This window comes from Idiotropiscis lumnitzeri, chromosome 2, assembly GCF_059441095.1.
Source record: "Idiotropiscis lumnitzeri isolate Australia: NSW breed Sydney's pygmy pipehorse chromosome 2, RoL_Ilum_1.0, whole genome shotgun sequence".
NCBI lineage: Eukaryota > Metazoa > Chordata > Actinopteri > Syngnathiformes > Syngnathidae > Idiotropiscis > Idiotropiscis lumnitzeri.
In genome coordinates, this window is record NC_142392.1 from 32191072 (window position 1) to 32214736 (window position 23665).

Sequence of the window (23665 nt, forward strand, 5' to 3'; positions counted from 1 at the left end):
TCGATGCACTGTACTTCTACTTTCATTTGATAAATGCTTTTTGTTTAATCAATGTTGGCAGAGTGGTACTACGCAGCAGTAGTATCGCGTCCAACTATTTTCAGGATCAGCAAACCAGAATTTCTGTATTGACAGAGGAATAACTGCACACAACCTGTCTCGTCTGACAGTGTGGAAGAAGTGATTTTATTCTGAGGCTACAAAGGATAAAAGGGATGAAAGGGGCGGCACATCATAAGCATGCATGTGACAAAGTAATACATCATAAACATACGTAACAAAGTAAGGACTTTGAGAGCACATCTTTAACAATCAATGTTGAACATATTCAGTAAATATGAACCTGCTAAATTAAATAATTGACCTTCGGTCCCGTAAGTGTTTAAAATAATGCCAGCAATCGAAATACAGTGAACCCCCAGTTATCGAGACCACCCGCGAAAACTGAAAATCCGTGAAGTAGCGTCGCACCTTCAAAAAAAAAAAAAAAACGTGTATATATATATACATGTATATATATATACATGTATATATATATACATGTGTATATATATATATACATATATATACATATATATATACATATACATATATATATATATATACATATACATATATATATATATATATATATATATATATATATATACATATATATATATATATATATATACATATATATATATATATATATATATACATATACATATATATATATATATATATATATATATATATAATCCACTTCAAAGAATACTGACTCATTGAGGAAAACGGGGTTATATTAGTTAGTTAAAAAAGAATAGCTAAATTATAGTTGACGTGTTCATGGGGATTGAATATGAATCATAAACAGAAGGCAAAACCAATTGGCATTGGCATTTGTAAAATATGATGAGGGATTAAGTTGGTGAGCTCTTATGGGAGACGGGGCGAGACGCGAATGGATTGAAGCTTCCGCCAGTGACCCGTCCAATAGTGTCACCACCACTCAGCTGTGCCGGGTGGCCGTCCTCGAGGACGTGCGCCTCCCAGTTACTGACATCATGCGGAACAGTCCGTCAATGAGAAACTGCTAATCAGTATGAGTAGAACCCCCGTTTTTGCATCGATGAAAGAAAATATTGTATTGGATGTAGAAAAAGAATTGTTACACTAATTCACCGGGAAAAGAAAAAAAGAATATGGGGGGAAAAAAATTAAATAAAACGGGGCGGAAGCAGCTCATGCAGCAGCCGACGCATGCAGCTCCCATTGCGTCTGCTCTTTCCGTTTCCGCTGCTCCTGGGCCAGGTTCTGGTGACGCAGCGCCACAGCAGGCTTGTTGTCCGCACCGACCAGTCAACAAGGTCACGTAACAGAAGTAGGGGTGGTTATAGACATGGGTTGTGAGTGGGGCGTGCTTTTGCTGTGGGATGTGGTGTCACTGGGTGATGAGCGGTCCAAACCGAGCCACTTCCTGAAATGTGCCATCCTGTGGTCCAGCGCCACGCCAGTCACAAAGAGGTCCTCTATCACGGGGGCGCCATCGCTACCCCCTCCTCCGACAACGCTTCTATGGCTTCCAAACGCACACTTGACGCCTCAACCCGATTGGGAACCCATTCCACGATAGGGGTGCCCGCGGAGCCTCAGTATTCAAGGACCGGCAGGTCTTGGCATTCCGGTGACGATTGATGGACAACAGTTTTTGATGGTGGAACAAGATATTCCACGCTTTGCAAGCTCCTTCTGCATATCACAGTGAGCAACAACACTGTCACCCTTGTGGGACTCTTGAGATTGGCCGAGTCACTGCCGTGGACCGAACCCGCACTTGTGAAACATTGGAATTTGAGTGGGACTGAATTTCCAGAAGGGACTGAATTTGACTGTGCACTTCCGCCAGGGGAAGCATATGTTGTCCTCCGTTCCAGTCAACTGGGCCGCTCTGAGACCAAGGTCTCCATCCTCCCGCGGGTGGTACGTCCTGTTCCTGCTCTGGTTTGCCCAGTGAAGCTGCCTCCACCCATTCAAACCACCAATTGGTCCTTTGCATTGAACACTGAGTTATGATTATTTGGTTTGTCGGGATGCATTCACCCAATTCCGAGGGTCAGAAGTGCATCTTGCATTAGGATTATGTTTTTGTGATGTCTACCGGTGCTGCCTCGCATGTGTGCCTTGCCCCAGAGCAGAGGAAACGCTATGAATTGTCTATGATCGCTGAGCCACAAATCACATTAACTATCGGTGCGCATCATCATACTAAAGATTTCGGCCCATTGGTGAAGACTTTTGGCAGAGTTAATTTTTGATGTCGAATACTCCGTCACAAGAAGGGTGTGGTGTTTCAGCACCCATTCCGAATTCTTCTGTGACGGAACATTTTCCGAATTTCTCGCACTATGGTAGACAGTGAATGGTTCCCTCTGAAGCGAAAGCTCTGTTTGCATCTCTGCCAGAGGGGTTGTGGACCCGGGGTCTGACTGATGTTGTGCTCTGCTCCACAGCTTCCCCAATTTGTTTTTGCGATATCTGCGAATGTTTTTATATTATTGTGAAAGAAATTAAGTTTGTCATGTCATCATGTTTCAAAACTATGCTTACGGGTTAATAGAAGGTCACAAAAACATGGACCTCTTAAACAGGAAAACGTGAGTTCAGTGGTAACAGAGTTGTGTCTATGCTGGCAGTTGAGCAGGAAGCCACAAAAACCGATGCACGTCTTGAACCGTGTTCGACAGGAAACCGTTTAGCTCGCATTTAACAGAATTGTGACCCAAACATGTCTTGCAAGCTGAAACCGTTCGAACAACAGGAAGAGTGTGGACGGGTGTGATGAAGTCAAAGTGTTCATGTTTTTCCATTCTTTATGGGTTGGCATATATAAATTGCTTCAATAAAACGCCGCACAGGAGCGGGAACGCTTTTCTCTTTGCCGGACTGCTCCTCACAAGTGACAAAGACAATCTTGGCTGGGTGATTTATTTGTGCAGGCTTGTCTCGTTTTTGACAAAAACCTCTCTGACATATCATGTTCAAGCAATTCCTTATGGAATGATTCAACCTGACTCTAAAAACTGTGCACACTGCGGCAAAAAGATCAATGGCGGTTGATGAATTTTAGTGGATAAAACAAAGGAATAATTAAAAAAAAAATCAAATACGTATTGGTCTCATGAACTTTGTACTGGCTCGGTCAATGAACCTACGGTGGCTCTGCACTGTTTTGTGCACATGTGCATAGTTTCACCTCATCCAAACATTTAAAATACATTGAATGCATCCATCCAGGGTTGCACGGATCTCATCAGTGAACAAGCGCATGCTGCAAGGAATGCATCTGCATCTTTAGCTTACTATGGGCTTAAAAAGGGAGAACGTCACAACCCCCTTTTCTACCAACAAGGCCAGGAACATTTAGTTCCTGGTAATAAAGTTCCTGTGGCCCAGGTGGTTTGCATCTCGTCTGCAACTCATAGTTCTTGATAATGTATGCAAAAGACAATGATGACGTAACAGTGGGAGGTGTTGTGTTACTTTGTTACTCATTACTGACACCCTATAGCTGTTAACCATCATTGCAGTTACAAAATAATTCAGGGAACTCTTATAATATTATGGTGTATCTTAGTCTAATTTGAATATGTATTGGATAACTTTCATATAAACAGTCATTATTCAAATATGTCAACATGAAAGTCAGTGTGAAAGTGTTGTTGCTTAATGCTTATGTGTAGGGATTTTGTCTCTTCAAACATAATTTTGTTTTAAATTTTATTTAGAAACAGAAATTATTTTTTTTTAAAAAGTAAAAAGGGGAATGTTGGAACGTACTAGCAGGCTAAAAGTCATTTTGGAGAGAAAAAAAACAAAAACGAACGTAAATCATGCAATAAATAGCGACTATGATGCCAGGGCCCCTTTAATTCTTTTTGGTATTCAGATTATAATGGAAGCAAAAAGTACCCACGATGAAACTATCTCTAAATGCAAAATGAAATACTTGTAAACATATTTCACTTGAAGGATTTCTTTTCTATCAATGACATTATGTTGCGATGGCCCCCAGTGGTCTGCATCAATATGTTTGGGTCCCACAACAGGTGTTCCATCAGACGCACACAATAGCCTGTGTGTGCTAACTTCAGCTCGCTTCCAGAAACGTCTGTGACTAATTCAGGAATGAAATCGGGCATCAGCCGCAACGTGCTTCCTTTTTAAATGCTCGTTTATCACTGTTGTGCTGCTAAAAGGAGGTTTACATCGTCGGACGTAATTTTGTGAAATGCCCCCATAGTCCGGTCCAAGTTGGGGTCGCACGCATTGCTCCGTATGCGGCAGGCACAAGTCAAGGTAGCACAGTAGAAACAATATAAGACAAAGTCACCGCATGAGCTTTGACTTGACCAAACCAAATGTGTGTTTTGTCTTTTTGTGTCCTACTATCCTACTATCTCTGTTCTGTGAAAGAGGAGCCAGACTTGACTCACATCAAAAAGGAGGAGGAGGAGGAGGAGATCAACAAGTCACCAGTGAACGGTGTCCCAATCAAGACTGAAGATGAAAACAAGGATGAGAGTGAGGACAACAGAGGGGCGGAGCCTCCAAGCAGCATCTCAAGTAGTCACGTGACAACAGAAGGTGATGAAGACCAATGGGGACCATCACAAGTACATAATGAGGACACATTATCAGACGCTCATGACAATGATGACGTTGACGATGGGCAAGCTAAAGGTGAAAGGGCATGTCACACAGACTCATTAACTTCAAAGTTGTCTTTAAAAGGGCACACAAAAACACACACTGGAGAAAAACCCTTTTCCTGCTCAGTTTGTGGCAAGAGTTTCTCTCAAAAGTCGCATTGAACAAACCACACAAGAACACACAGTGGAGAAAAACTTTTTTCTTGCTCAGTTTGCAGTAAATGCTTCTCTTCAAAGTCTTTAGTAAGGCACACAAGAACACACACTGGAGAAAAACCTTTTTCCTGCTCAGTTTGTGGCAAAAGCTTCTCTCAAAAGGCACAATTAACAAGGCACACAAGAACACACACTGGAGAAAAACCTTTTTCCTGCTCAGTTTTTGGCAAGAGTTTCTCTCATAAGATAAGTTTAACAAAACACACAACAACACACAGTGGTGAAAAACCTTTTTCCTGCTCAGTTTGTGGAAAATGCTTCTCAAGAAAGACGTATTTAACAGAACACACAAGAGCACACAGTGGTGAAAAACCTTTTTCCTGCTCAGTTTGTGGCAAGAGTTTCTCTCAAAAGCAAGATTTAACTAAACATAGAAGAATACACACTGGAGAAAAACCCTTTTCCTGCTCCGTTTGTGGCAGAAGCTTTTTTGATAAGTCAACTTTAACAAAACATAGAACAACACACAGTGGTGAAAAACCTTTTTCCTGCTCAGTTTGTGGCAAAAGCTTCTCTCAAAAGGCACAATTAACAAGGCACACAAGAACACACACTGGAGAAAAACCTTTTTCCTGCTCAGTTTGTGGCAAGAGTTTCTCTCATAAGATAAGTTTAACAAAACACAACAACACACAGTGGTGAAAAACCTTTTTCCTGCTCATTTTGTGGAAAATGCTTCTCAAGAAAGACATATTTAACAGAACACACAAGAACACACAGTGGTGAAAAACCTTATCCCTGCTCAGTTTGTGGCCAAAGCTTCCTGTATAAGTCAACTTTAACAAGACACACAAGAACACACAGTGGTGAAAAACCTTTTTCCTGCTCAGTTTGTGGCAAGAGTTTCTCTCAAAAGCAAGATTTAACTAAACATAGAAGAATACACAGTGGAGAAAAACCCTTTTCCTGCTCAGTTTGTGGCAAAAGCTTCTCTGTAAAGTCAAATTTAGGAATCCACACAAGAACACACAGTGGAGACAAGCTATTCAGTTGCAGCGTTTGTGCTAAAAAATTCTCCACTAAACGGAGTGCTAAGAGACACGATTGTGCTGGTGAGAATAGCAGCGATCCTTGAAGCTTAAAAAAAGATAACAAAAAACTGAAGGAACTGACTCTTTGTGGTAAGATGTAGATGTGATTTTGAATGAAATATGATAAATTTAGTTTTGCAAAGCTCTTTTATTGACACTAAGCCAATGTGATCATTGCCAGAAGAACCATTGTGTCTGAGTGATGATTTTTTTTTTTGTGTGTTTACTTCAAACATGTAAATAAAATTAATTGCCTTTGCCTGGAATAACATTTGTTAACGTTATGCTTTTCAGTTGTCTTTTTAATCGTACTTAATGGAAAAGGTGTGAGAAGAAACTGCTTATGAAATCGGTACCTTCCACAGTCATCAATAAAATCACTTGTTCCACTTGCTCAACTGGCCTCCATTACGCAGTGTGAAAAGGTGAAAAACTAAACTAGAAGTTGAACTATAAAAAGAACCAGAAACAGAAACGCAAATCGGCTCAGTTTCTCTCAAAGGTTTTGGCATGTCAGGAGTTGGCAACATGATGGCGACTGGAGTCAGCGCTGGTTTTCTCGGTGTGTTTGGCTGGGTCGTATAGGTATGGTCCATTGAACAAAACTCAAAGTCTTCAAATATCCCCTCACATACATTTAATATTTCACTTTCTGAATAAAAGAGATAGAAAATAGGCCTGAGCATTGTTTATGGTGGGGGCAATTCTCTCGCCAGGTCAGTGACCTTCCAGGGTATGGAAGTAATTTAAGGTGGTCACGAGTAGACTGGTCGTATCAACGGGGAGACGCATCTGCTCTCCCTCTGGGGTACTTTTGGAGGGAAATCCCAAAGATTAGCGTGATGGGAATGCATATGCAACAAGTCAAGTCAATTTTATTTGTATCGCCCTAAATCACAGACAGTCTCAAAGGGCTTTACATCACCACAATTGACATCCACTGATCTTAACCCCCAGGAGGGCAAGGAAAAACTCAAAATCCCATTAGGGGAAAGGTGAGAAACCTTGAGAAGGGACCACAGATAGGGGAATTCCCCTTCCAGGATGACCAGGCTGCAATGGATGCCAACTGGGCAACATTTGACACATAAAATGATGCTATGCAATAATAGATGAGATAATGTGAGAGTCAATTGAATGAAGTGCTGCAGGAAGATGACTTCAGTGGACTGGATCCTCATCCAGGGCCGTAATCTCCATGGCAGCATATCCAAGGATGAGCCTTCGATTTTGTACCGGTCAGTTGGTGTAAATTCAGAACAGCCACTTCCAAGTGAATCACCATCACCTAATTCCCAAGCCCGGGAATTGGGAACAGAAAAAAGAAACAAAGAACAGAAGCAGTAAACAGGCCAACAAGTAGTTCAACGAAGTGCTGAAATATAAGGAAATCAGAAGAGGCGCTGCATGAAGACGACTTCGGCAGAGCAGGTCCCTCCCCGGTTGGTCAATGCCGTAATCTTCATTGCAGGTCCCCATCATCTAATTCCCAAGCAGGGGTAGGAGGGGGCAGAAAAGAGAAGAAGCGGCAGTAAACAGGCCAACAAATAATTAAATTAGATGCTAAAGTATAGGAAGACGACATCACTGGAACAGGTGCATGCCCAGTTGGTCAATGCCTTAAACTTCCTAGCGGATCACCTTCACCTAATCCCCCAGCCGGGGGAAAAGGGGGCAGAAAAGAAAACAAAAGAGAAAAAAGAAAAAAAGCGGCAGTCAACAGGCCAACAAATATTTCAGCTAAATGCACAAGAGTATAAATGCGTCTTTAATAGTGTTTTGAACATTTCTACTGAGGTGGCGCCTCTAATATCTGAGGGTAGTGCATTCCAAAGAATTGTTGCCCGAATAGAGAACGCTCGAGAACCTGCAGACTTCTTTTTGGCTCGCGGCATCACTAAAAGACCAGCATTTTGTGAGCGAAGGTTTAGCAGAACTTTAAAATCACCTCTCAAGTGGACCGGAAGCCAATGCAAATTGTCTAGTATCGGGGTAATATGATCAAACTTTCTCGTCCTAGTCTTTTAATACACGAGACCACCCTAACCTTGCAAAACAGCATTGTGATGTGTTTCTATATGCCCGATTCAGTACTGAATTCCAGTGCACTGTCTTATTTATTTATCTAATTTATATATTTGTCTGTATTATTGTTGTATTGCACTGGAGAGGGGAGCCCTCTAATCTCGTGGCACACTTGAGTACAATGACAATAAAGGGATTTCTATTCTATTCTATTCTATTTCTAGACATGGGGAGACCCGAGAGCAAAATGTTACAATAGTCGTGGCGAGACGTAACAAACGCATGGATTAAGATTTCTGCATCACAAGTTGATAGAATTGGGCGAATTTTAGCAATGTTACGCAGATGAAAAAACACAGTTCGAGTAATATTTTTTCTGTGCATTTGAAACGACATAGTTGCGTCAAATATAACACCAAGATTTTTTGTTGAATCCTTTTGGGCAATATTATATTTATCGATACTCAGAGTGGTGTCTTTGAAAAGGTACAGATGACGCGCTGGTCCATTGATAAGCATCTCGGTTTTATCTGAGTTAAGACGCAAAAAAATTGAGAGACATCCATTGTTTAATTTCGGAAAGACATTCCTCTAATTTATCGCAATCACGCGGATTCGTTATATCCAACGGCATATATAATTGCGTATCATCAGCATAACAGTGAAAACTAATGTTATATTTCCGTATAATATCACCAAGCGGTAGCATGTAGATGCTAAACAATAGAGGTCCAAGTACCGATCCCTGCGGAACTCCACATGTGATCTTACAAAGATCCGAAGTCGTATTGCCATGAATTACACGGTGCGTCCTCTCCGACAGATACGAATTAAACCAAGAAAGCGCTGAACCTGAAATGCCAACACACGTTTCAAGGCGTTTTAATAATATTTTATGATCAACGGTATCAAAAGCGGCACTAAGATCGAGTAAGAGTAATATTGATGAGGTGTCGGCGTCCAAAGCTATGAGAAGATCATTAGTAACTTTAGCAAGGGCCGTCTCAGTAGAGTGGTCGGCTCTAAATCCCGATTGGAAAGGTTCAAATTGATTATTAGCAGTCTAATATTCATTAAGTTGTTGCGCTATGACCTTTTCAAGAATTTTTGCAATAAACGGAAGATTTGAAACCGGGCTATAGTTGTTGAGACTCTCTGGGTCAAGGTTTGGTTGCTTGTAAAGAACAACTTTCTATTGTTAACTATATGCATCAACACATCCATTTGTTAGAGGAAAATGCGTTCAAGGTTTTTGCCTTTTTTTTTATTTAGCTTTTATTAACATCAAAACAGCATACACACTAACCAATCAAACATCTTTTTTGCAAGTATAAAAATCCAACTAAGGGTCAAGATGAAAAATATAAATAAATAAATATTATGCCACATTACCGCTAAACAAAAAATATTTGAACAACCCCTGTCAAGTACAGAAATGCTACCCGGTAGGAGACAACGTTGGCATAATGTAAAGGAAATTTCCCCAGATTTTTCCAAAGATTGTGGGCTTCCTCCGAACTCCAAACAAAATATTTTCTGCCGTACAATAAGAAGAAAGTTCATTCAACCTGTGACTCTAAGATGGTGACTTCTCACACTTCCAATTGACGAGTACTATTTTTTTCCCAGCAGTGCTGGCTAACAAATTATATTTGTGACAATCCACATGAATCATATCAACATCTCCTAAAAACCAGATCCTAGGATCATAAGGTATGTCAGAACAAATGAACCTTCACACAGTGGACACAAAAAAAACACCGTTCTCAAATACAAACATTCCTAAAGCATATGTAAAAAAATAAAATAAAATCACCCTTATGCAGCTTTGTCCATTTTTTGGCCTTTTTTGAGTGTTTATGTATTTAAATGCTCGATTATCACTGCCGTGCTGCTATGAAAGGGAGGTTTAATTTGGTGAAATTCCCCCCTACCCCATGGACCGGTCCAAATCCGGGTGGCACGCATTGCTCTATGTGAGGCAGGCACAAGTCAAGGTAGCAGTGTAGAAACAATTAAGTCACCGCCTGAGGTTTGACTTGACCAAACCAAATGTGTGTTTTGTCTTTTTGTGTCCTACAGACTATCTCTGTTCTGTGAAAGAGGAGCCAGACTTGACTCACATCAAAAAGGAGGAGGAGGAGATCAACAAGTCACCACTGAATTGTGTCCCTATAAAGACTGAAGATGAAAACAAGGGTGAGAGTGAGGACAACAAAGGGGCGGAGCCTCCAAGCAGCAGCTGAAGTTATCACAGGGTGATGAAGACCACTGGGGGTCATCACAAGCACATAATGAGGTCACATCATCACGTTCTCCTGACGATGAGCTTCCGCCTTCCCCGCTTCCTGCAAATCTTGAATGAGGGTTACAATGAAGATATCTATAGACGCAATGCCAAGTATTTCAGCCAGACCTTCGTCCTCCATGATGCTTACACGCAGTGGCCACCGACTTCGCTATGGCTTTGGTGAGTCTCAATTTAGTTGATCCATCCATCGGTTTCAGTTGCAAATTATCCATGGATGCCTGGGTTTGACAAGGGGCTGGAGAATTGGCATCAGCGGTGTACTTGGCAATCAAATGGTATTTTAAACTGGACGTGCTGCGATAGGAGTTCAGTTCACGATGGCAATACACACAAATGACTTTGCTCTTATCAATGACACCATGAGGTAAGTTAAAAAAAAAATTGACGTTCAGAATTGAATTTGCGTCATTTTTACCAATCGCCATGATGCTTTTAGTTCTATAAACCGGCGAAAAATCCCCACAGCAAGCCCATGCAGGCGTGTCCTAAATTTCGCATGCTTGATGTTTTTTTTCCGGTCTCGCAAGCGTCAGTGCTACGTCATAGGACTACTTTGTTTATTAGGCCAAGATGAGTCGTAATCGCTCGTTAAAAATATTGACGCCGTTAAAGAGGGGTGTTGGATTAAACACGTTTTTCTGACACCACTTATATATATATATATATATATATATATATATATATATATATCCATCCATCTTCTGAACCGCTTCTCCTCACTAGGGTCGCGGGGGTGGGGGTGGTGGGGGTAGTGCCTTTCCCAGCTATCTTCGGGCAGTAGGCGGGGGACACCCTGAACTGGTTGCCAGCCAATTGCAGGGCACACAGAGACGAACAACCATCCGCGCTCACACTCATACCTAGGGGCAATTTAGAGTGTTCAATCGGCATGCCATGCATGTTTTTCGCATGTGGGAGGAAACCGGAGTACCCGGAGGAAACCCACGCAGGCACGGGGAGGACACACAAGATGGCCGGAGCTGATCGGGTTCGATCCCGGCTCCGGCCATCTTGTGTGGAGTTTGCATGTCCTCCCCGTGTCTGCTAACTGAGTGATAGTCAGCTCTGAGCCTAAAATGTTGGTACCATTTAGTTCGTTATATTTGATATGATCCGCCAAAAGATGAGATAAAAAAGGGTTTTTCGGTGGCCCTCGCGCCTTCTGATGATGTCACGCTTTAATCACGTATTTCTGAAATATATTTCTTCGTCCCCCAAAAATTATATATATATATATATAAAAATATAGATATATATAGAATCATAAAACACTGCACGTGATGGTAAACTGTCCATTGTGCCGATAGATGGTATTCGCATGAGGTTAGGCTTGCTGTTGAGAGTGGCATGGGGCTTGTGTCTCATGGTTGGGATGGGAGAGATGTCAATTTGGGACACATCGTCAGTAGTGTTCCATCAAATCACTGGGTGTTTCGGCCTTTATCACTAGACACCCTCATCGATGGTGGCCAGCGGCGGGTTGATCACGCCCGCGCTTGTGTCCCATGCCCAATCAACTGTGGTGGATGGTTCTGCCCTGGGTACTCAAGTGGGATGACGGAGATTAGTGGTGGGATGGGGAGGGGGTGCGGGGGTCATGTTGCTGATCTATGAGCCCAATTGGGGTCCTTCCTCTTCATCCAGATCCACTGGCTGCTTCTTTCAGCCGCTTTAGAGAGCGATCTGACTGTGTGCCGCAGAGCCTGTCCATGGATGCCCAGGTCTTTCAGCAGCTTGATGGTTGATGAGGCCACAAACCCTCTGCATCCAACTTCGACGGGATAGACCTTGGCTTTCCACCCTCGTTGTTGTGCGTCCGCCGCCAGTTCAGTGTAGCGCAACTTCTTACGCTCATAGGCCTCTTCAACTGCATTTTCCCACGGGACTGTCAGCTCTGCAATGTAGACAGCCTTCAGTGAAGGGGACCACAGCACTAAGTCTGGCCTTAGGGTGGTGGCTGCAATCTCTGCTGGGAAGATTAGTTGCTGACCTATGTCGACCAGCATCTTCCAATCCCGGGCCTTTGGTTAGCTGACCAACTTCTGTCTTGAGAAAAGGATGGTGGGGCTTTTTCTGTCCCTCTCTGACAAATTTTGGTGCTGTAATGGTAGTGGTGGCTCTTAAGGGCAAGGAGTTGATGGTAATTCTCTTGCTTTCAAGCACTGCTGCCAAGCTCTTGAGGACCTGGTTGTGCCTCCAGGTATAGCGGCCTTGTGTGAGGCTGGTCTTACAACCAGTCAGGATGTGTTTGAGAGTTGCTGGTGTTGGGCAGAGGGCACAGGTTGGATCTTCGCCATACCACTGGTGGAGGTTTTTTGGGGATGGGAGCACGTCATTGGTAGCTCTGATGATGAAGCTGATGTTGCTAGCTTCCATCTCCCAGAGATCCCTCCAGCCAAACTTTCTTTTCTCCAGGCCTTCCCACCTCATCCACTGTCCCTGCTTGGCAAGCGAGACAGCCTTTGCAGACCTTTCAGCCTCTTCCTGGCGGCGCACCTCCCCCACGACCATTTTTCTTCTCTCTGCGGTTGAGGCCTTACACCAAGTTGGTTTGCTTGCTGTAAGGCCAAAGCCTTATTAATATTAATATTAGATTGAACAAAATAGTGACACAAATATTGAAAAAGTAACTACAGTAACGAGTAAACATTGAATACTAAATTATTACTAAAACAGTTCAATGAATCTTGAAATAAATAATGAATCACCGTAGTTTAATGAATACTGAAACGAATAATGAAATATTTAAGTTAGTTAAGTTATAAACACTGAAACCATTTTTTAAGACTCTAACATTTAGAGAATAAAACAGTGATGTATTTTAATTTAAAATTCACAACCACGTCGCTGGCGAAAAACCCTGTAAAAAGGCAAATATGTTGACATAAAGTTTCACTTTATCATGTCAACTGTTAATAATAGAGAAATACATTTGGAATACTGTCCAACCAACAACATGGTGTCAGATGTGAAAACAAAACCAGCAACAAAAGTAAAATTCAATACATCTCTCAAGTTCATATTTGGGAACTAAAATGTTTCTTCATGTGCATCTTAGGTTTTTCTCGATGTTTAGAAGAAGATAACAATGATTTGCATCGCAAATGGCGACATCTGTCGGTGAGTTGGTGACAGTGCTCCACACAGCCAGCAGCCAATCATATCACAGCGGGGTGTGTCCTGTTCTTCCACTTTCGTGACGAACAGGAAATCCTTTCAGTGGGACTTTGAAAAACGATGCCATCTTTCTTTCATCTCATCGAACAAAGAGAAGCACACGAGTTATCGCCAAGCAGAGACCAAGTGCGGATTTGTTGAGATTGACGTTTGAAAATGTGTGAAAGAACGACACCCAAGTACAAAGTGGAACTTTGTGGAATAAAAGAAGAGAACGAAGCAGGTTTGTACACGTCTAACTCTCATTTGCTTTGTAAAGAACGACTTTTTATCGTTAAAAATATGCATCACAACATTAAGTTGTTTGGGGAAATCGTTCAAGGTTATTGCCGTTTTATTTTTGAATATTGCCGTTTACTTGCAGGTCTGCTTAACATTTGTTTATGCCAAATGAAATCAGTGCCGAAAATATATGCCAAAGAATAACCATTTGTGGGGGGTAAACTCCGTGTTTTTTTCCCCCATTTTAAAATTCGAACTGATTATTTAACATTTTACATATTCCGGTATTTATATGTTGCTAAAGAAATTAAGTTTGTCATGTCATTATGTTTCAAAACTATGATGACAGATGTAGTGTATGTTTATATCCACTGTTGGAGTTGAGCCACTGAGAAAATGAGAAACATTTAGTAAATGAATCTTCAAAGCCAAACTTACTCCAATGCGTGTTCGTTTTTTGTACTCAAGAAGAAAAGGGCCAAATAAAGACTCAACAACAGCTGATTAGGGTTGCGATATTTTAGTTTCTTCGATTTCTGGAGTTCAGGTAATCGTACAAATACAGATATCTAGGCGGCTTTTTCTTAATCTGACGAGAAACTGTACTCGGACGAGCCCAATCCAAAAATGTTGCGCTGATCTCAGCCCAGCCTCACATTTTCTAGGAGGTTTTCTTTGTCAAGGGACATGTAGGTTGAATCTGTCGTCCTTGCTCCTTCCCACGTTCCACGTCCAAGGCTGACCTTCTCAGGCAGGCGGCAGTCTCTCAGTCTCTCCTTCCCCTGTAATCTCGTCAGTGTACAGATTGTGTGGTCTATGTTTTCACAGATGAAATTGTTATGTTTTTGGTGTTCTTGATAGTGTCCCTGTGACGTCCTCCCCTGCCCAACTTGATATGTTTGTATCTTCTATGGCCTATGTGGAGAATGTGTTTTGTTGTATTTGTCCATGAAGTGCTATCTGGTTTGTCATCAGTTTGACCTGAGCAGACTGAATCTGTTTGTTCTGAATGAGAGTGTGGGTCATGAAAATACTATGTGTGCAATTTTGAGGTCTTACATTTAATAATAATAATAATAATAATATTCCCTTTATTAGTCCCACAATGGGGAAATTCGAGATTCGAACCCAGGCCTCCTGGGGAGACTGGGTCCTGAACGCGGCGCCTTAGACCACTCGACCATCCTGGCAGCCAAACTTGAAACTTAGTCATACAAATTTAGCATATGAATGCATCAGTAAACACCATGACTACAATCCCAGTCAATCTTATCTATGCACTGTACTTCTACATACATTTGAAAAATGCTTTTTGTTTAATCAATGTTGGCAGAGTGGTACTACGCAGCAGTAGTATCGCGTCCAACTATTTTCAGGATCAGCAAACCAGAATTTCTGTATTGACAGAGGAATAACTGCACACAACCTGTCTCGTCTCACAGTATGGAAGAAGTGATTTTATTCTGAGGCTACAAAGGATAAAAGGGATGAAAGGGGCGGCACATCATAAGCATGCATGTGACAAAGTAATACATCATAAACATACGTAACAAAGTAAGGACTTTGAGAGCACATCTTTAACAATCAATGTTGAACATATTCAGTAAATATGAACCTGCTAAATTAAATAATTGACCTTCGGTCCCGTAAGTGTTTAAAATAATGCCAACAATCGAAATACAGTGAACCCCCGGTTATCGCGGTTAATGGGGACCGAGACCACCCGCGAAAACTGAAAATCCGTGAAGTAGCGTCGCACCTTCAAAAAAAAACAAACAAAAAAAAACGTGTGTGTGTGTGTATATATATATATATATATATATATATATATATATATATATATATATATATATATATATATTACTTCGCACCTATATATAAATATATATAGGTGCGAAGTAGCGGCACACCTTAAAAAATGCTTAAAAATATATATATATATATATATATATATATACACGGGTAGAGAGAGAGAGAGAGTGAAATTCATGTTATAACAAAAAAATATTATTAAAACGTATTATTTTTTTATTCCCCAGCCATTATTTTTGTATTTATTCAATTACTTCTTTTTGTATTTATTTAATTACTTTGACTTTTACCTGCTGGTACGCAGTCCGGTGTGCCTTGTGAAATGAAAGGTGGCATTTTTCATTTATTTATTTATTCATTTATTCATTCATAACTGACAGCCTCGCGCTCCGCTCACGCACGCCGGTGTCGTGCCAAAGTACTTTCCCCCTGCCAAAATCTGTATCCCCTGCGCACACGCATTGACTGAAGGCGGCGCGATGTTACTACGTTTGTTTTCATTGAAAGGCACGAAGAATGTATGAGTTTGTGTTTTTGATTTGCTGTCATTTAAACTAGGGTTTCCATAAAAGTGGTAGTCTTCGTCGGTGTGGGTTTCAGCACACCAATCGCTACAATTTAACACGTAAAGGAAGCGTTTGACTGCGCCGAAATCGGGGGGAAATTCCCTGCATTTGCATTAGTTAGACCAAAGAAATTTCGCAATCAATGAAGCTACCATAAAGGAATTTCAGTCATTAAAACACGATGAAAAGGGGAGAGGATTAGTGACGTGGGCTATATCGTGTTTCCAGCGAGATCAAATTAAGTGGCATCATACAGATAGGTGGTATCCTGTTAGAGAACACGTAATTGTATTCCAATTGACTGATTTGTTTATTTTTTATAACCACCGATAGCCGCGTCAAGAGTAGCAAAAGAATAAAAACGTTCTGCGTCGGACTCGAGGTGCATTCATTGACCACTTACGCAGTAGGAAAGTTACCATGGGGGGACTGATTCTGGCAGCCTCTGCCACAATAAGTACCCCCCCTCTAATCACAAAAATTGACCCCAACCATCAAGTGACTTATTCTGTGTACCTATTGGGTCATTTTGAGTACGTGTGGCAAATTTGAGCAGGATCCCTCTTTTTCTGGGCCGGTTCAACTCCGCTGTTCAGATACGTACCCTGTGATTACTCGTGTTCTGGTCAAGGCCACGCAAAATCAAAAACCTGGCTGCGGTCCGCCCCGTATTGGCACAGGATGTACGCAGGGGTTTGTGAAGAGATGAGATGAAAGTACGTGAAAGTTCGGCCTAATTAGGGGGGTTGCTGCTTCGTTTGTTTTTATTGTTATTTGTGTTGACACATGTGGGGCATGTGTCAAAGGGGGGGAGATAGGTGCAGTATTTTGTTCTCGTAATTGTTTTTTGCATGTGAGGATTTTTAATAGGACATGTCAACAATGATCATGCAGAGGTGAAATTGTTGAAGATTGGGCCCAGCAGGAAGAATGCAAGCAGAGCGCTGTGATCTCACCTCCATCTACTGTGGGAACAGGAAGTCAGGCAGCCCCCACGCAGGAGATAAGGGGTGATAGTTATAAACCAGTGCCGAATTGCCCCTTCTAAAACCCAAATGTTATTGCATTAATATTCCGTTTTATCAGTTCAACTAACGCGTGTGCGTCCTAGTGTGCATTGAAAGATGCAGCATAAAAAATGTTCAAAAATTTGGATAATAACTAAAGCAAAATTAGAATGAGAAAGATAATTGGCTACATAATCATTGGGGTGAAATTAATCTTCATTGCAAGAAGCGGTGATTTAAATAGAGAAATCTAAGATCATAAAAGGATGAATGCATGTTCCGTGGAATGTGATTTGTCAACACGGAAAAGCCCTGAGTGATGAAAACGTTAACACTGATAAGAGAGACAATTTTGTTGAAACAGGACATGCAAGGTTAAAGGTCATGTAAAACGGGAAAAAAAAAAAAAAACATCTAATGTTCCATACTTCAGTTTGGCGACGGATGTACGACGGTAATTCAATTAATGGAACGACATTTTGAGATGGAAATGACAGGAATATGATGAATTATCATGTTATGAGGGGACTTTTGAGATACAGTTAATTGATATAAATTAAATGAGAAATTTTTAGTCTGCGGATAATCCACTTCAAAGAATACTGACTCATGGGTTGAGGAAAACGGGGTTATATTAGTTAGTTAAAAAAGAATAGCTAAATTATAGTTGACGTGTTCATGGGGATTGAATATGAATCATAAACAGAAGACAAAACCAATTGGCATTGGCTTTTGTAAAATATGATGAGGGATTAAGTTGGTGAGCTCTTATGGGAGACGGGGCGAGACGCGAATGGATTGAAGCTTCCGCCAGTGACCCGTCCAATAGTGTCACCATCACTCAGCTGTGCCGGGTGGCCGTCCTCGAGGGCGTGCACCTCCCAGTTACTGACATCAAGCGAAACAGTCCGTCAATGAGAAACTGCTAATCAGTATGAGTAGAACCCCCGTTTTTGCATTGATGAAAGAAAATATTGTATTGGCTGGAGAAAAAGAATTGTTACACCTGCGGGTCCAGGCCGCCAAGAGTGCTAATTCACCGGGAAAGGAAAAAAGAATATGGGGGGGGGGGGAATAAAACCCGGGAAGCAGCTAATGCAGCATCCGACGCATGCAGCTCCCATTGCGTCTGCTCTTTCCGTTTCCGCTGCTCCTTGGCCAGGTTCTGGTGACGCAGTGCCCACAGCAGGCTTGTTGTCCGCACCGGCCGGTCAACAAGGTCACGTAACAGAAGTAGGGGTGGTTATAGACATGGGTTGTGAGTGGGACGTGCTTTTGCTGTGGGGTCACTGGGTGATGAGTGGTCCAAACCGAGCCACTTCCTGAAATGTGCCATCCTGTGGTCCAGCGCCATGCCTGTCACAAAGAGCTCCTCTAGCACGGGGGCGCCACCGCTACCCCCTCCGACAACGCTTCTATGGCTTCCAAACACACACTTGACGCCTCAACCCGATTGGAACCACATTCCACGATAGGGGTGCCCGCGGAGCCTCAGCATTCAAGGACCGGCAAGTCTTGGCATTCCGGTGACGATTGATGGACAACAGTTTTAGATGCTGGAACAAGATATTCCACGCTTTGCAAGCTCCTTCTGCATATCCCAATGAGCAACAACACTGTCACGTTTGTGGGACTCTTGAGATTGGCCGAGTCACTGCCATGGACTGAACCTGCACCTGTGAAACAAACATTGGAATTCGAGTGGGACTGAATTTGACTGTGCACTTCCGCCGGGGGAAGCTTATGTTGTCCTCCGTTCCAGTAGACTGGGCAGCTCTGAGACCAGGGTCTCCATCCTCCCGCGGGTGGTCCGTCCTGTTCCTGCTCTGGTTTGCCCAGTGAAGCCGCCTCCACCCCTTCAAACCACCAATTGGTCCTTTTCATTGAACACTGAGTTCTGATGATTTGGTTTGTCAGGATGCATTCACCCAATTTCGAGGGTCAGAAGTGCGTCTTGCATTAGGATTATGTATTTGTGATGTCTACCGGTGCTGCCTCGCATGTGTGCCTTGCCCCAGAGCAGAGGAAACGGTATGAATTGTCTCTGTTCGCGGAGCCACAAATCACATTAACTATCGGTGCGCATCATCATACTAAAGATTTCGGCCCATTGGTGAAGACGGTTGGCAGAGTTAATTTCAGATGTAGAATACTCCATGTGACTTGCAGGGTGTGGTGTTTCAGCACCCATTGCGAATTCCTCTGTTATGGAACATTTTCAGAATTTCGACACTATGGTTGTGCTGATGTTGTGCTCTGCTCCACAGCTTCTCCAATTTGTTTTTGCAATATCTGCGAAAGTTTTTATATTATTGTGAAAGAAATTAAGTTTGTCATGTCATCATGTTTCAAAACTATGCTTACGGGTTAATAGAAGGTCACAAAAACATGGACCTCTTAAACAGGAAAACGTGAGTTCAGTGGTAACAGAGTTGTGTCTATGCTGGCAGTTTAGCAGGAAGCCACAAAAACAGATGCACGTCTTGAACCGTGTTTGACAGAAAACCGTTTAGCTCGCATTGAACAGAAGTGTGATAAAGTCAAAGTGTTCATGTTTTTCCATTCTTTATGAGTTGACATACAAATTGCTTTGCTGCGCTTCAATAAAACGCCGCACAGGAGCGGGAACGCTTTTCTCTTTGGCGGACTGCTCCTTGCAAGTGACAAAGACAATCTTGGCTGGGTGATTCATTTGTGCAGACTTGTCTCGTTTTTGACAAAAACTGTGCACACTGCGGCAAAAAGATCAATGGCGGTTGATGAATTTTAGTGGATAAAGCACAAAGGATTAATTTTTTTTAAATAAATCAAGTACGTATTGGTCTTATTTATGAAATTTTTACTGGCTCGGTCAATGAACCTCCGGTGGCTCTGCACTGTTTTGTGCTCGTGTGCGTTGTTTCACCTCATCCAAACATTTAAAATACATTTAATGCATCCATCCAAGGTTGCACGGATCTCATCGGTGAACAAGCGCATGCTGCAAGGAATGCATCTGCATCTTTGGCTTGCTATGGGCTTAAAAAGGGAGAACGCCACAACCCCCTTTTCTACCAACAAGCCCAGGAACATTTAGTTCTATCTCTAAATGCAAAAATAAATTGTCATGATCCGTGTCGGTCATGGCAGGGCTTTGTTGTCATTTTTCACGTCCCATGCCTTGTCCTTGTTTTTGTTTACCCCGGTAGGCTGAGTAGGGGCGTTTCCCCTCAGCTCTCCGTTCCCTCCAGCCACGCACCTGTTCCCCGTTAGCCCCGCACACCTGACTCCCATCTGCTCCCCTAATCAATGGACTACTTAACCACCCCGTGCCGACAGCTCAGCGTCGGCGCATTGCCCCATTTGCGGACAGCACTGCAATTGCTTTGCCCTTTCCTCATGCCACCGTTACTCTTTGCTGTCATTCCTGATCATAGCTCGTAGTCACTTGTTATTGTCCCCGTTTCACAGTCTAGTTCAGTTCTGTCCTGTCGCGCCCTTGTTCGTCCTCATTGTTTTATTTTGTCCCTAGTACCTTGTTGCCTTTTGGTTTCGTTTTGTTGAATAAATTCCCTTTAAGTTACCCTAATCCCGGCTTCCTCGCATTTTGGGTCCACCCCCTCCTCGCTGACCGGCGAACCTAACAGAAATACTTGTAAACATATTTCACTTGAAGGATTCCCATTTTATCAATGACATTATGTTGCGATGGCCCCCAGTGGCCCCCATTAATAAATTAGGGTCCCACAACAGGTGTTCCATCAGACGCACACAATATCCTGTGTGTGCGAACTTCAGCTCGCTTCCAGAAACGTCTGTGACTATGTCAGGAATGAAATCGGCATCAGCCGCAACGTGCTTCCTTTTTAAATGCTCGTTTATCACTGTTGTGCTGCTAGAAAATGGAGGCTTACATCGTAGGACGTAATTTTGTGAAATGCCCCCATGGTCCGGTCCAAATCGGGGTCGCACGCATTGCTCCGTGTGCGGCAGGCACAAGTCAAGGTAGCACGGTAGAAAATAAGACAAAGTCGCCGCCTGAGATTTGACTTGACCAAACCAAATTTGTCTTTTTGTGTCCTGCAGACGTCAGACAAAATGATCTCTGTTCTGTGAAAGAGGAGCCAGATTTGACTCACATCAAAAAGGAGGAGGAGGAGGAGATCAACAAGTCACCAGTGAATGTTGTCCCTATAAAGACTGAAGATGAAAAAAAGAATGTGAGTGAGGACAACAGAGGGGCGGAGCCTCCAAGCAGCAGCTCAAGTCATCACGTGACAACAGAAGGTGATGAAGACCACTGGGGGCCATCACAAGTACATAATGAGGACACATCAGACGCTCATGACGATGATGACGTTGACGGTGGGCAAGCCAAAGGTGAAAGGGCATGTCACACTGACTCATTCACTTCAAAGCTGTCTTTAAAAGGGCACAGAAAAACACACAGTGGTGAAAACCCTTTTTCCTGCTCGGTTTGTGGCAAAAGCTTCTCTCGAAAGTCTCATTTTGTAAGGCACACAAGAACACACAGTGGAGATAAACATTTTTCCTGCTCATTTTGCGGAAAAGGTTTCTCTGAAAAGGCAAGGTTAATAGCACACAAAAGAATACGCAGTGGAGAAAAACCTTTTTCCTGCTCAGTTTGTGGCAAGAGTTTCTCTCAAAAGTCTCAATTAATAATTCACACAAGAACACACAGTGGAGATAAACCTTTTTCCTGCTCAGTTTGTGGAAAATGCTTCTCTCAAAAGTTTGATTTAACAATCCACACAAGAACACACAGTGGTGAAAAATCTTTTTCCTGCTCAGTTTGTGGAAAATGCTTCTCTCATAAGGCAAATTTAACAAGCCACACAAGAACACACACTGGAGAAAAAACATTTTCCTGCTTGGTTTGTGGTAAAACCTTTCTCTAAAATCAAATTTAAAATACCACACAAGAACACACACTGGAGAAAACCCTTTTTCCTGCTCAGTTTGTGGCCAAGGATTCTCTCAAAAGTCTCATTTAATAATTCACACAAGAACACACACTGGAGAAAAACCATTTTCCTGCTCAGTTTGTGGCAAGAGTTTCTCTGGAAAGTTTCAATTAACAATCCACACAAGAACACACAGTGGTGAAAAATCTTTTTCCTGCTCAGTTTGTGGAAAATGCTTCTCTCAAAAGTTTGATTTAACAATCCACACAAGAACTCACAGTGGAGAAAACCCTTTTTCTTGCTCAGTTTGTGGCAAGAGTTGCTCTCGAAAGTCTCATTTAATAACTCACACAAGAACACACACTGGAGAAAAAACATTTTCCTGCTTGGTTTGTGGAAAAAGCTTTTATCTAAAATCAAGTTTAAAATACCACACAAGAACACACACTGGAGAAAAACCATTTTCCTGCTTGGTTTGTGGTAAAAACTTTTCTCTAAAATCAAATTTAACAAGTCACACAAGAAAGCACAGTGGCGAAAAACCTTTTTCCTGCTCAGTTTGTGGCAAAAGCTTCTCTCAAAATTCAACTTTAACAAACCATAGAAGAACACACAGTGATGAAAAACCTTTTTCCTGCTCAGTTTGTGGCAAGAGTTTCTCTCGAAAGTCTCATTTAATAATTCACACAAGAATACACAGTGGTGAAAAAACTTTTTCCTGCTCAGTTTGTGGAAAAAGTTTCTCTCAAAAGTCGCATTTACGAAACCACACAAGAACACACAGTGGAGACAAGCCATTCAGTTGCAGCGTTTGTGCTCAAAAATTCTCCACTAAACAGCATGCGGAGAGTCACAATTGTGCTGGTGAGAAAAGCAGCGATCCTTGAAGCTTAAAAAAAAGAAAACAAAAAACTGAAGGAACTGACTCTTTGTGGTAAGATATAAATGTGATTTTAAATAAAATATGATATTGAATTTTGCAAAGCTTTTTTATTGACATTAAGCGTGTGATCCGTGCCAGAAGAACCATTGTGTCTGCGTATTTGTATTTGTTTTTATTTTCGAAAGTATACAGGGACTGTGCATATTAATCAAACTGTTTCCTGTAAATATGCCAGATTATAGCCAATGGCTAATTTGCATCCGTTGTCCCTGAGTGATGATTTTTTTTGTTTTCATATCAAACATTATTAATGAAATTAATTGTCTTTGCCTGGAACAACATTTGTTAACATTATGCTTTTTCAGTTGTCTTTTTAATCGTACTTAATGGAAAAGTTGTGAGAAGAAACGGTGCTTCTGAAATCGCTGCTTTCCACAATCATCAATAAAATCACTTGTTCCACTTGCTCAACTGGCCTTCATTACGCTGTGAAAAGGTGAAAAACTGAACTCGAAGTTGAACGATAAAAAGAGCCAGAAGGAGAAACGCAAATAGTCTCAGTTTCTCTCAAAGGTTTTGGAATGTCAGGAGTTGGCAACTTGATGGCGACTGGAGTCAGCGCTGGTTTTCTCGCTGTGTTTGGCTGGCTCGTATATGTATGGTCCATTGAACAAAACTCAAACTCTTCAAATATCCACTCACATACATTTAATATTTCGCTTTCTGAATAAATTTTTGACTGGCAAAATACACTTTCTAGGTTGAGCTCTATCAAGCGTTTGAGGTTTGTTGCGAAGCAGAATCTCACTTCGGAAAAAAA

The 23665-nt window shown here is 42.0% G+C and overlaps 1 pseudogene; it reads left to right on the forward strand.

The window, feature by feature from the left end:
• The window catches only part of LOC148342328 (uncharacterized), a 55352-nt pseudogene that overhangs the window by 25089 nt on the left and 6598 nt on the right, over positions 1 to 23665 (forward strand).